This window comes from Pristiophorus japonicus, chromosome 5 (genome assembly GCF_044704955.1).
Source record: "Pristiophorus japonicus isolate sPriJap1 chromosome 5, sPriJap1.hap1, whole genome shotgun sequence".
In the NCBI taxonomy this organism is placed as follows: Eukaryota; Metazoa; Chordata; class Chondrichthyes; family Pristiophoridae; genus Pristiophorus; species Pristiophorus japonicus.
Genome location: NC_091981.1, coordinates 127152521 through 127167599, shown reverse-complemented (window position 1 = coordinate 127167599; position 15079 = coordinate 127152521).

Genomic DNA, 15079 nt, shown 5'->3' with positions numbered 1-15079 from the left:
TGCATTTGCCCACTCACCTAACCTGTCCAAGTCACCCTGCAGCCTCTTAGCATTGTCCTCACAGCTCACACAGCCACCCAGCTTAGTATCATCTGCAAACTTGGAGATATTACACTCAATTCCGTCAACTAAATCATTGATCTATATTGTAAATAGCTAGGGTCCCAGCACTGAGCCCTGCGGTACCCCACTAGTCACAGCCTGCCATTCTGAGAAGGATGTAAAGTTCTGACACAATACCACAAATCCACACGAGGCACATTCTATGGACAAAGTCACTCTGAGACCTGCCCCTTTATTCACAGGGCCAAGAAGTGATGACCCTGTATGGGACCTCCCTTTATATACCTGGATGACCAGGTGAGGAGTGTCTCCCACAAGTTCACCCCCTGTGGTCAATGTGTGCATTTCTCAAGTATATACAGTATTGCAGTGTTATTACATGAAGGTTTCATACATGACATCACCTCCCCCCCCCCCCACCCCCAACGTCTTATTGGGATCACAGGTTAAGTCTTTCGGGTGGTCTGCACTCCCTCGTGGAGCGCCGCAGTTGGGGCTCTGGTTGTTGAACCTTGGCCTGTGTGTCTGTCCCCTGTGGTGATTATGGCCTGTCTGGGCTGACCGCAGGGACTGTGCATGCTGCTGAATGTTCTTGTTGCTCGTTCACTGGCGGTGGTGTGAATACCATCTCATAATCTTCCTCAGGTTCCTCAGAGTCCATGCTGAACCTTTTTTTTAATTGGTCCAGATGTTTGCAGCATATCTGCCCTTTGTTAACCACGATGACCCTATTCCCCTCTTTGTCTATTACAGTACCCTCAAGCCATTTGAGCCCCCAAAGCGTGATTGAGAACAAATACGGTTTCACCGATTTCTATACATCTCCCCCTTGAATTATGGTCATGGTACTTATTTTGGGACTGGCGTTTGCCTTCAACAATGTCGGACAAGACAGGATGAATGAGGGACAGCCGAGTTTTGAGTGTACATTTCATAAGGAGCTCCGCGGGCGGGACCCCCGTGAGTAAGTGCGGTCGGGACCTATAGGCCAGAAGGCGCGATAGGCGACATTGAAGGGAGCGACCTTGAATCCTGAGCGTGCCTTGTTTTATGATTTGGACCACACGTTCCGCCTGGCCATTGGAGGCCGGCTTGAACGGTGCTGTCCTGACATGGTTGATGCCATTACCCGACATGAACTCCCGGAATTCGTAGTTAGTGAAACATGGGCCATTATCGCTAACAAGGATGTCCGGCAAACCGTGGGTCGCAAAGACCGCACATAGACTCTCCACAGTGGTGGATGTCGTGCACGAATTCAAAATGATGCACTCGATCCATTTCGAGTACGCATCAACTACAATGGGAAACATTTTCCCCATGAACGGGCCCACGTAGTCTACGTGAATGCGTGGCCATGGCCTGGTGGGCCAGGGCCATGGGCTGAGCGGCGCCTCCCTGGGGGTATTTTCCAGCTGAGCACATGTCGTGCACCTGCGAACACAGTGTTCCAGGTCTGAATCAATTCCTGGCCACCAAATGTGTGACCGGGCAATGGCCTTCATCAACACGATGCCTGGGTGCTCGCTGTGGAGTTCCCTGATGAAAGCTTCCCTGCCCCTCCGGGGCATGACTACCCGGCTAACCCATAGTAGGCAGTCGACGTGGATGGAGAGCTCATCCATCCGCCTGTGAAATGGTCAGGGCATGCTCCATGTGCGGGCGCCCAATCCCCAGTCAAGATACATTTCTTAATCAAAGATAGGAGGGGATCTCTGTTTGTCCAGATTTTGATCTGGCGGGCTGTGATGGGGGAGCCTGCGCTGTCAAAGGCATCAACAGCCATGACCATCTCAGCGCTTTGCTCCGCTGCCCCCTCAGTGGTGGCCAGTGGAAGCCTGCTGAGCGCGTCAGCGCAATTTTCATTGCGAGGCCGATGCCGGATGGTGTAGTCATACGCTGCCAGTGTGAGAGCCCACTGCTGTATGCGAGCTGACGCATTGGCATTGATAGCCTTGCTGTCTGACAGCAGGGATGTTAACGGCTTGTGGTCCGTTTCTAATTCGAACCTCCTGCCAAAAAGGTACTGGTGCATCTTTTTCACCCCATAGACACAAGCGAGTGCTTCCTTCTCAACCATCCCATATCCACGTTCTGCTTGAGTGAGCGACCTGGAGGCATAAGCCACAGGTTGGAGTTGCCCCTCAGCATTGCCCTGCTGCAACATGCACCCAACCCCATAGGATGATGCATCACATGTCAGGACCAATTTCTTACAGGGGTCGTACAGGGTCAACAACTTATTTGAACAGAGTAGGTTATGCGCCCGATTGAAAGCCCGTTATTAACAGTCCCCCCAAAACCAATCGCAACCCTTACGCAGGAGCATGTGTAGCGGCTCCAACAATGTGCTTAAGTTCGGCAGAAAGTTCCCGAAATAGTTCAAGAGACCCAGAAATGAACGCAACTCCGATGTGTTGCCGGGCGTGGGCGCTCGTCGAATCGCCTCTGTTTTGGATTCGGTCGGCTGAATCCCATCTGCAGCAACCCTCCTGCCCAGAAATTCAACTTCGAGAGCCAAGAACACACAATTAGGCTTCTTGAGTTGCAGGCCTACCCGGTCCAGTCGGCATAGCACCTCTTCCAGGTTGTGGAGGTGTTCCTCAGTGTCCCAACCCATGATGAGGATGTCGTCCTGGAATACAATCGTTCCAGGAATGGATTTGAGCAGGCTTTCCATGTTTCTTTGAAAGATCGCGGCCGCTGATCGAATGCCAAATGGGCACCTGTTGTAAACAAACAGTCCCTTGTGGTGATTGTGGTCAGTAGTTTGGATTCGTTGGCCAGTTCTTGGGTCATGTAGGCTGAAGTGAGGTCCAACTTGGTGAACAGCTTGCCGCCTGCCAGCGTGGCAAAAAGATCCTCCGCTCTCGGAAGCGGGTATTGGTCTTCTAGTGACACCCGGTTGATAGTGGCCTTGTAGTCACCACAGATCCTGACCGAGCCATCCGCTTTTCGGACGGGAACAATGGGGCTCACCCAGTCGCTGAATTCAATGGGCGAGGTGATGCTCTCTCTCAGCAAACGGTCCAATTCGCTTTCAATTTTCTCCTGCATCACATACGGCACAGCTCTGGCTTTGTGGTGCATTGGTCTGGCGTCCGGGGTGATGCGAATCACTATTTTGGTACCTTTGAACGTCCCGACGCCAGGTTGGAATAGCGACACAAATTGCTGTAGGACATATGAGCAGGAACTTCGCTCCACAGATGACACTAAGTGGACATCCCCCTATTTCCAGTTCATCTCAGCTAACCAGCTCCTCCCTAACAGTGCGGGACCATTGCCCGGGACAATCCAGAGCGGCAGCCGGTTCACTGATCCATTGTGTGTGACAGCCAACATTGCACTGCCCAGCACTGGAATGATTTCTTTGGTGTACGTCTGTAATTGCGTCTCAATGCGTTCTCGTTTGGGTCTGCTGGCTTTGAGTGGCCATAGCTTTTAGAATTGTTGAACGCTCATGAGTGACTGGCTGGTGCCCATGACCAGCTCCATGCGTACCGGGATGCTGTTTAATAGGACCTTCATCATCATAGATGGCGTTTTGCTATACGAGCTGTGAATGTTTGCCACATGAACCCGCTGAACTTCAGCGTCCATTGATTTGCCCAACACGTCATCCTGCCTCACAGACCTCTCTTCTGTTCCATCCGCTTCATAAATTAACCTGGTCGCAGGCTTCCTGCACATTCTGGCTAAATGGCCAGTGAGGTTACAATTTCTGCAGGCGAACTGTTGAAACCTGCAAGTCCTAGCAGCATGTCTGCCCCCACACCTCCAGCATGAACTGAGATTCCCATTGTTGTGAACAAAAGAGCTGTTACCAGGCTGATTGACCCTTTGATTGCTCTTGAGCACCCTATTAGTGGGTGTCAATGGCCCCACCCCAGAACATATTGTCCACTGGGATGGCGTAAATGTCCGTTCAGCCTGCCATTGTCTGTGTTGAAAACCTGTTCTGGGGTCTATTGCTGCCTGGGGTGTGTCGAACTGCCCTTGCCTGCCTGCTGGGCTCTGAGTCGCGTTTATGATATTGACCCCCTGATCCATCGCCATGTTGGAGTCAGAGTTGCGCGCGTATATTATCTTGGTTTCCTCCTCCCCCGCCATAAAAGTCTGAGCCAGCAACGCCGCCACTTCCAAAGTCAAGTCCTTGGTCTCGATTAACTTTCTGAAAATCCCGGCATGACCGATGCCCTCAATAAAGAAATCCGTTAGCATCTCCCTCCTGCAGGCATCTGTGAACTTACAGAGGCTGGCCAAGCGCTGGAGGTACGCAATGAAGTCCGGTATGCTCTGCTCTTCCCGACGTCGCTGGGGATAAAATCTGTGTCGGGCCATGTGTATGCTGCTCGCCGGTTTGAGGTGCTCACTGATTAGCTTGCCAAGCTCTTCAAAGGTTTTATCCGCCGGCTTCTCGGGTGCTAGCAGGTCTTTCATGAGCGCATAAGTCTTAGATCCACAGCTGGTCAGTACATGAACCCTTCGCTTGTCGGCTGCTGCATCTCCCAGCCAATCCTTCATGACAAAGCTCTACTGGAGCCTTTCAATGAAATGGACCCAGTCCTCACCAACACAGTACCATTCCTCTGTGCTACCGGTGGCCATTCTCGTTGGTCGTTGATTCCCGTTTCTTGTCGCCACTGTAAAGTCCTTACACAATACAACAAATCCACACGAGGCACATTCTATGGACAAAGTCACTCTGTGACCTGCACCTTAATTCACAGGACCAAGAAGTGATGACCCTGCATGGGACCTCCCTTTATATACCTGGATGACCAGGTGAGGAGTGTCTCCCACAAGTTCACCCCCTGTGGTCAAGGTGTGCATTTCTAAAGTATATACAGTATTGCAGTGTTGTTACATGAAGGTTACATACATGACAAAGGACCCATTTATCCCTATTCTCTGCTTCCTGTCTGCCAACCAGTTCTCTATCCACATCAATACATTACCCCCAATATAATGTGCTTTAATTTTGCACACCAATCTCTTGTGTGGGACCTTGTCAAAAGCCTTTTGAAATTCCAAATACACACATCCACTGGTTCTCCCTTGTCCACTCTACTAGTTACTTCCTCAAAAAGTTCTAGGAGATTTGTCAAGCATGATTTCCCTTTCATAAATCCATGCTGACTTGGACCGATCCTGTCACTGCTTTCCAAATGCGCTGCTATTTCATCTTTAATAATTGATGCCAACATTTTCCCCACTACTGATGTCAGGCTAACCACTCTATAATTCCCCATTTTCTCTCTCCCTCCTTTTTTAAAAAGTGGTGTTACATTAGCTACCCTCCAGTCCATAGGAACTGATCCAGATTTGATAGATTGTTGGAAAATGATCACCAACGCATCCACTATTTCTAGGGCCACTCCCTTAAGTATTCAGGGGAGCAGACTATCAGGCCCTGGGGATTTATTGGCCTTCAATCCCATCAATTTCCCTAACACAGTTTTCTGACGAATAAGAATTTCCTTCAGTTCCTCCTTCTCGCTAGACCCTCGGTCCCCTGGTATTTCCGGAAGGTTATATGTGTCTTCCTTCGTGAAGACAGAACCAAAGTATTTGTTCAATTGCTCTGCCATTTCTTTGTTCCCCATTATAAATTCACCTGATTCTGATTTCAAGGGACCTACGATGGTCTTCACTAATCTTTTTCTCTTCACATATCTATAGAAGCTTTTGCAGTCAGTTTTTATGTTCCCAGCAAGCTTCCTCTCATCCTCTATTTTCCCTCTCCTAATTAAACCCTTTATCCTCCTCTGCTGAATTTTAAATTTCTCCCAGTCCTCAGGTTTGCTGCTTTTTCTGGCCAATTTATATGCCTCTTCCTTGGATTTAACACTATCCCTAATTTCCCTTGTTAACTGCAGTTGAGCCACCTTCCCCGTTTTATTTTTACTCCAGACAGGTATGTACAATTGTTGAAGTTCATCCATGTGATCTTTAAATGCCTGCCATTGCCTATCCACCGTCAACCCTTTAAGTATCCTTTGCCAGTCTCCTAGCCAATTCACGCCTCATACCGTCGAAGTTACCTTTCTTTAAGTTCAGGACCCTAGTCTCTGAATTAACTGTGTCACTCTCCATCTTAATAAAGAATTCTACCATATTATGGTCACTCTTCTCCAAGGGGCCTCGCACAACAAGATTGCTAATTAGTCCTTTCTCATTACACATCACCCAGTCTAGGATGGCCAGCTCTCTAGTTGGTTCCTCAACATATTGGTCCAGAAAATCATCCCTAATACACTCCAGGAAATCCTCCTCCACCGTATTGCTACCAGTTTGGTTAGCCCAATCTATATTTAGATTAAAGTCAGCCATGATAACTGCTGTACCTTTATTGCACGCATCCCTAATTTCTTGTTTGATGCTGTCCCCAACCTCACTACTACTGTTTTGTGGTCTGTACACAACTCCCACTAGCGTTTTCTGCCCTTTGGTATTCTGCAGCTCTACCCATACAGATTCCACATCATCCAAGCTAATGACGGCAATGGAGAAGTTGAGGGACCTGGTCGGGTCCTTTGACTTGTTGGACGTCTGGCGGAATCTCCATCCTGACTCCAGCGCCTTCACTTGGGTGAAGCTTGGAAGAGGATGGTCCGGAATTGACCACCTGGACATATCCCGGGCATACGTCTCCTGCATTTCGGCGGCTTCCAATGTGGCCGGTGCCGTGCTCGGACCACCATCTGGTGTGGGCAGAGCTTGCTTTGCTCCGCGCGCGAGTGGGGTCCGCGTACTGACATTTTAACAACCTGCTGCTGGACGACGAGTGGTTCCAGGATTCATTCCGTTGGTTGTGGGCCGACTGGAGAGGGAATCAGGGGGGCTTCCCCTCCTTGAGGTTACAGTGAGACATAGGCAAGGCTCACATCCGTCTCTTCTGTCAGGAGTACGTGAAGGGGTCGACCAAGAGGCGGGAGGCCAGGGTAGGGCGCCTGGAGAAGGATGTGCTCGACTTGGAGTCCCATCTCGGTCAAGTCATCGAGGACCCGGCCCTGCGGACAGTGTACAAAGTGAAGAAGGCCGCGCTGAAGGACCTGCAGCTCGTCGGATCCCGAGGAGCGTTCATGAGGTCGCGGATCCAGTTCCTCCGGTACTTGGACTGTGTCTTCCCCTTCTTCTACTCACTGGAAAAAAGACGGGGGGTCTGTAAGCAGCTCTTGACGCTGCTGGCCAACGATGGATCTCTGGTCTCGGATCCGGAGGGCATCAGCAGCAGGGCCCGAGACTATTACAGAGCTCTGTTCTCTGTGGATCCGTCCAGCGAGGAAATGCGCAGAGTTTTGTGGGAGGACCTGACGAAGGTCGGCCCGGAGGGTGCCGAAAATCTAGACTTTCTGCTAGGCTTGGTGAAGCTGACTGGTGCCCTCGACCAGCTCTCGAGGGGAAAGTCTCCGGGGCTGGACAGCAGACTGTGGAGTTCCACAGGGCGTTCTGGGACATCCTGGGGGATGACTATGCATGGGCCCTGGGGGATTGTCTGTCGACCGGGGAGATGCCCTTCTCTTGGCGCAGGGCAGTCATCGTCCTGCTGCCTACGGAGGGCGATCTCTGCCTACTTAAGTATTGCCGCCCATTCTCCCTCCTCAGCAGAGCTTACAAAATTTTTGATCAGGCCAAGTCTACTCGCCTTGGCGCCGTGTTGCACCACATGATCCACCACGACCAGTCCGACACGGTCCCGGGCTGGACAATCCATGATAACATCATGGCAACATAAGAATATAAGAAACAGGAGCAGGAGTAGGCCATACGGCCCCTCGAGCCTGCTCCGCCATTTAATACGATCATGGCTGATCCGAGCATGGAGTCAGGTCCACTTCCCTGCCTGCTCCCCATAACCCCTTATCCCCTATTGTTTAAGAAACTGTCTATTTCTGTCTTTAATTTATTCAATGTGCAAGCTTCCACAGCTCTCTGAAGTAGCGAATTCCACAGATTTACAGCCCTCTGAGAGAAGAAATTTCTCCTCATTTCAGTTTTAAATGGGCAGCCCCTTATTCTAAGATTATGCCCTCTAGTTCTAGTCTCCACCATCAGTGGAAACATCCTCTTTGTATCCATCTTGTCAAGCCCCCTCATAATCTTACACGTTTCGCTAAGATCACCTCTCATTCTTCTGAATTCCCTGCTTTTATACTCCAGCCCCTTTGCAATAAAGACCAAGATTCCATTGGCCTTCCTGGTCACTTGCTGAGCCTGCATACTATCCTTTTGTGTTTCATGCACAAGTACCCCCAGGTCCTGGTGTACTGCAGCACTTTGCAATCTTTCTCCATTTAAATAATAAATTGCTATTTGATTTTTTTCTGCCAAAGTGCATGAGCTCACACTTTCCAACATTATACTCCATCTGCCAAATGTTTGCCCACTCATTGAGCCTGCCTATGTCCTTTTGCAGATTTTTTGTGTCCTCCTCACACATTTTTGCTTTTCTTCCCATCTTTGTATCATCAGCAAACTTGGCTACGTTACACTCAGTAAAAATAAAAAAGGGAAGGTGGCTCAACCGTGGCTATCAAGGGAAATCAGGGATAGTATTAAAGCCAAGGAAGTGGAATACAAATTGGCCAGAAATAGCAACAAACCCGGGGACTGGGAGAAATTTAGAACTCAGCAGAGGAGGACAAAGGGTTTGATTAGGGCAGGGAAAATAGAGTACGAGAGGAAGCTTGCAGGGAACATTAAGACGGACTGCAAAAGCTTCTATAGATACGTAAAGAGAAAAAGGTTAGTAAAGACAAACGTAGGTCCCCTGCAGTCAGAATCAGGGGAAGTCATAACGGGGAACAAAGAAATGGCAGACCAATTGAACAAGTACTTTGGTTCGGTATTCACTAAGGAGGACACAAACAACCTTCCGGATATAAAAGGGGTCAGAGGGTCTAGTAAGAAGGAGGAACTGAGGGAAATCCTTATTAGTTGGGAAATTGTGTTGGAGAAATTGATGGGATTGAAGGCCGATAAATCCCCAGGGCCTGATGGACTGCATCCCAGAGTACTTAAGGAGGTGGCCTTGGAAATAGCGGATGCATTGACAGTCATTTTCCAACATTCCATTGACTCTGGATCAGTTCCTATCGAGTGGAGGGTAGCCAATGTAACCCCACTTTTTAAAAAAGGAGGGAGAGAGAAAACAGGGAATTATAGACCGGTCAGCCTGACATCAGTAGTGGGTAAAATGATGGAATCAATTATTAAGGATGTCATAGGAGCGCATTTGGAAAGCGATGACATGATAGGTCCAAGTCAGCATGGATTTGTGAAAGGGAAATCATGCTTAACAAGCCTTCTGGAATTTTTTGAGGATGTTTCCAGCAGAGTGGACAAGGGAGAACCAGTTGATGTGGTGTATTTGGACTTTCAGAAGGCTTTCGACAAGGTCCCACACAAGAGATTAATGTACAAAGTTAAAGCACATGGGATTGGGGATAGTGTGCTGATGTGGATTGAGAACTGGTTGGCAGACAGGAAGCAAAGAGTAGGAGTAAATGGGTACTTTTCAGAATGGCAGGCAGTGACTAGTGGGGTACCGCAAGGTTCTGTGCTGGGGCCCCAGCTGTTTACATTGTAAATTAATCATTTAGAAGAGGGGATTAAATGTAGTATCTCCAAATTTGCGGATGACATTAAGTTGGGTGGCAGTGTGAGCTGCGAGGAGGATGTTATGAGGCTGCAGAGTGACTTGGATAGGTTAGGTGAGTGGGAAAATGCATGGCAGATGAAGTATAATGTGGATAAATGTGATGTTATCCACTTTGGTGGTAAAAACAGAAAGACAGACTATTATCTGAATGGTGACAGATTAGGAAAAGGGAAGGTGCAACGAGACCTGGGTGTCATGGTACATCAGTCATTGAAGGTTGGCATGCAGGTACAGCAGGCGGTTAAGAAAGCAAATGGCATGTTGGCCTTCATAGTGAGGGGATTTGAGTACAGGGGCAGGGAGGTGTTACTACAGTTGTACAGGGCCTTGGTGAGGCCACACCTGGAGTATTGTGTACAGTTTTGGTCTCCTAACTTGAGGAAGGACATTCTTGCTATTGAGGAAGTGCAGCAAAGGTTCACCAGACTGATTCCCAGGATGGCGGGACTGACATATCAAGTAAGACTGGATCAACTGGGCTTGTATTCACTGGAGTTCAGAAGAATGAGAGGGGATCTCATCGAAACGTTTAAAATTCTGACGGGTTTAGACAGGTTAGATGCAAGAAGAGTGTTTCCAATGTTGGGGAAGTCCAGAACCAGGGGTCACAGTCTAAGGATAAGGGGTAAGCCATTTAGGACCGAGATGAGGAGAAACTTCTTCAACCAGAGAGTGGTGAATCTGTGGAATTCTCTAGCACAGAAAGTTGTTGAGGCCAATTCACTAAATATATTCAAAAAGGAATTGGATGTAGTCCTTACTACTAGGGGGAATCAAGGGGTATGGCGAGAAAGCAGGAATGGGGTACTGAAGTTGCATGTTCATCCGTGAACTCATTGAATGGCGGTGCAGGCTCGAAGGGCCGAATGGCCTACTCCTGCACCTATCTTCTATGTTTCTTTGTTTCTATATTTCTTCCAAGTCGTTAATATAGATTGTAAATAGTTGGGGTCCCAGCACTGATCCCTTCGGCACCCCACTAGTTACTGATTGCCAACCAGAGATGAATCATTTATCCCGACTCTCTGTTTTCTGTTAGTTAGCCAATCCTCTATCCATGCTAATATATTACCCCCAACAATGTGAAATTTTATCTTGTGCAGTAACCTTTTATGTGGCACTTTGTCAACTGCCTTCTGGAAGTCCAAATACACCACATCCACTGGTTCCCCTTTAATCACCCTGTTCGTTACATCCTCAAAAAATGCCAGCAAATTTGTCAAACATGACTTCCCTTTCATAAATCCATGCTGACTCTGCCTGAATGAATTTTGCTTTTCCAAATGTCCTGCTACTGCTTCTTTAATAATGGACTCCAACATTTTCCCAACCACAGATGTTAGGCTAACTGGTCTATCGTTTCCTGCTTTTTGTCTGCCTCTTTTTTAAATAGGGGTGTTACATCTGCAGTTTTACAATCTGCTGGGACCTCCCTAGAATCCAGGAAATTTTGGTAAATTACAACCAATGCATCAAAAATCACTGCCCCGACTTCTCTTAAGACCCTAGAATGCAAGCTATCAGGTCCAGGGGATTTATCTACCTTTAGTCCCATTATCTTTCTGAGTACCACCTCCTTAGTGATTGTGATGGTGTTAAGTTCCTCCCCCCTATAGCCCCTTGACTATTCACTGTTGGAATATTGTTAGTGTCCTCTGGTCCAGGACCTGGTCCACCATTCCCAGAGGGCTGGACTGTCGGTCGCCTTCCTTTCCCTCTATCAGGAGAAATTGTTCGACAGGGTTGATCACGAGTATCTTTTTGAGTCTCTGTGCGCTTTTGGGTTCGGGGCGCATTTCGTCAAGCGGACCCGACTTTTGTACTTCGCGCGGAGTGTCTGATTATGGTTAATGGGTCTTTGACGGCTTTGGGAGAGGGGTGCGCCAGGGATGCCCCATGTCCTGCCAGTTATATGCCGTACGCGTGGAGCCTTTCCAGCGCCTCTTGCGGAAGAGGATGACGGGACTGGCTCTGCAAGGGCCGGGCATGGAGGTCGTCCTCTCGGCTTACACCGACGACATGCTCCTCATGGTTGAGGATCCCCTTGACCTGCGGAGGATGCGTGAGTGACAGATTTATTCGGCCGCATCCTCCGCCAGGATCAACTGGGAGAAATGTTCCAGTCTCCTGGTGGGTCAGTGGCGGGTGGACTCCCTGCCAGAGGAGCTCAGGCCTTTTGCCTGGAGCACAACCCATCTCCTCTATCTGGGAGTCTACCTTAGCCCTGACGAGGAAGCCTGGCCGGCGAACTGGCAGGAGCTGGAGGCCAAGCTCGCCGCTCGCCTAGGGCACTGGACATAGAAACATAGAAACATAAAAACATCGAAAATAGGTGCCATTCGGCCCCTCGAGCCTGCACCATCATGTAATAAGATCATGGCTGATCATTCCCTCAGTACCCCTTTCCTGCTTTCTCTCGATACCCCTTGATCCCTTTAGCCGTAAAGGCCATATCTAACTCCCTCTTGAATATATCCAATGAACTGGCATCAACAACTCTCTGCAGCAGGGAATTCCACAGGTTAACTGAGTGAAGAAGTTTCTCCTCATCTCAGTCCTCAAACGCCTTCCCCTTATCCTAAGACTATGTCCCCTGGCTCTGGACTTTCCCAACATCGGGAACATTCTTCCCACATCTAACCTGTCCAGTCCCGTCAGAATCTTATACATTTCTATGAGATCCCTTCTCATCCTTCTAAACTCCAGTGTTTTAAGGCTCAGTTGATCAGCCTCTCCTCATATGTCAGTCCAGCCATCCCTGGAATCAGTCTGGTGAACCTTCGCTGCACTCCCTCAATAGCAAGAACGTCCTTCCTCAGATTAGGAGACCAAAACTGAACACAATATTCCAGGTGAGATCTCACCAAGGCCCTGTACAACTGCAGTAAGACCTCCCTGCTCATATACTCAAATCCTCTAGCTATGAAAGCCAACATACCATTTGCCTTCTTCACCGCCTGCTGTACCTGCATGCCAACTTTCAATGACTGGTGAACCATAACATCCAGGTCTCGTTGCACCTCCCCTTTTCCTAATCGTTCGCCATTCAGATAATACTCTGCCTTTGTGTTTTTGCCCCCAAAGTGGATAACCTCACATTTATCCACATTATACTGCATCTGCCATGCAGTTGCCCACTCACCTAACCTGTCCAAGTCACCCTGCAGCCTCTTAGCGTCCTCCTCACTGCTCACACCGCCACCCAGTTTAGTGTCATCTGCAAACTTGGAGACGTTACACTCAATTCCTTCATCCAAATCATTAATATATCTTGTAAAGAGCTGGGGTCCCAGCGCTGAGCCCTGCGGCACTCCACTATTTACTCCCTGCCATTCCGAAAAGGACCCGTTTATCCCGACTCTCTGCTTCCTGTCTGCTAACCAGTTCTCTATCCACATCAGTACATTATCCCCAATACCATGTGTTTTGATTTTGCACACCAATCTCTTGTGTAGGACCTTGTCAAAAGCATTTTGAAAGTCCAAATACACCACATCCACTGGTTCTCCCTTGTCCACTCTTCTAGTTACATACTCAAAAAATTCCAGAAGATTCGTCAAGCATGATTTCCCTTTCATAAATCCATGCTGACTTGGACCTATCCTGTCACTGCTTTCCAAATGCGCTGCTATTTCATCCTTAATGATTGATTCCAACATTTTCCCCACTACTGATGTCTGGCTAACTGGTCTATAATTACCCGTTTTCTCTCTCCCTCCGTTTTTAAAAAGTGGTCTTACAATAGCTACCCTCCAGTCCATGGGAACTGATCCAGAGTCGATAGACTTTTGGAAAATGATCAGCAATGCATCCACTATTTCTAGGGCTATTTCCTTAAGTACTCTGGGATGCAGAGCCGGGGATTTATCAGCCTTCAATCCCATCGATTTCCCTAACATAATTTCCCTCCTAATAAGGATATCCTTCAGTTCCTCCTTCTCACTAGACCCTCGGTCCCCTAGTACATCTGGAATGTTATTTGTGTCTCCCTTCGTGAAGACAGAACCAAAGTATTTGTTCAATTGGTCTGCCATTTCTTTGTTCCCCATTATAAATTCACCTGAATCCGACTGCAAGGGACCGACGTTTGTCTTCACTAATCTTTTTCTCTTCACATATCTATAGAAGCTTTTGCAGTCAGTTTTTATGTACCCGGCAAGCTTCCTCTCATACTCTATTTTCCCCCTCTTAATTAAAATCTTGGTCCTCCTCTGTTGAATTCTGAATTTTTCCCAGTCCTTAGGTTTGCTGCTTTTTCTGGCCAATTTATGTGCCTCTTCCTTGGATTTAACACTATCGTTAATTTCTCTTGTTAGCCACAGTTGAGTCACCTTCCCCATTTGATTTTTACTTCAGACAGGGATGTACAATTGTTGAAGTTCATCCATGTGATCTTTAAATGTTTGCCATTGCCTATCCACCGTCAACCCTTTAAGTATCATTTGCCATCTATTCTAGCCAATTCACGTCTCATACTGTCGAAGTTACCTTTCCTTAAGTTCAGGACCCTAGTTTCTGAATTAACTGTGTCACTCTCCACTTTAATAAAGAATTCTACCATATTTTGGTCACTCTTCTCCAAGGGGCCTCGCAGAACAACATTGCCAATTAGTCCCTTCTCATTACACATCACCCAGTCTAGGATGGCCAGCTCTCTAGTTGGTTCCTCGACATATTGGTCTAGAAAACCATCCCTAATACACTCCAGCAAATCCTCCTCCATCGCATTGCTACCAGTTTGGTTAGCCCAATCAATATGTAGATTAAAGTCACCCATGATAACTGCTGTATCTTTATTGCACACATCCCTTATTTCTTGTTTGATGCTGTCCCCAACCTCACTACTACTGTTTGGTGGTCTGTACACAACTCCCACTAGCGTTTTCTGCCCTTTGGTATTCCGCAGCTCCACCCATACAGATTCCACATGATCCAAGCTAATGTACCTCCATACTATTGCATTAATTTCCTCTTTAACCAGCAACGTCACACCGTCTCCTTTTCCTTTCTGTCTATCCTTCCGAAATGTTGAATACCCCTGTATGTTGAGTTCCCAGCCTTGGTCACCCTGGAGCTATGTCTCCGTGATGCCAATTACTTCATATCCATTAACTGCTATCTGCGCAGTTAATTCGTCCACCTTATTCCGAATACTCCTCGCATTGAGGCACAGAGCCTTCAAGCTTGCCTTTTTAACACACTTTGCCCCTTTATAATTTTGCTGTAATGTGGCCCTTTTTGTTTTTTGCCTTGGGTTTCTCTGCCCTCCACTTTTACTATTCTCCTTTCTATCTTTTGCTTCTGCCTCCATTTTATTTCCCTCTGTCTCCCTGGATAGGTTCCCTTCCC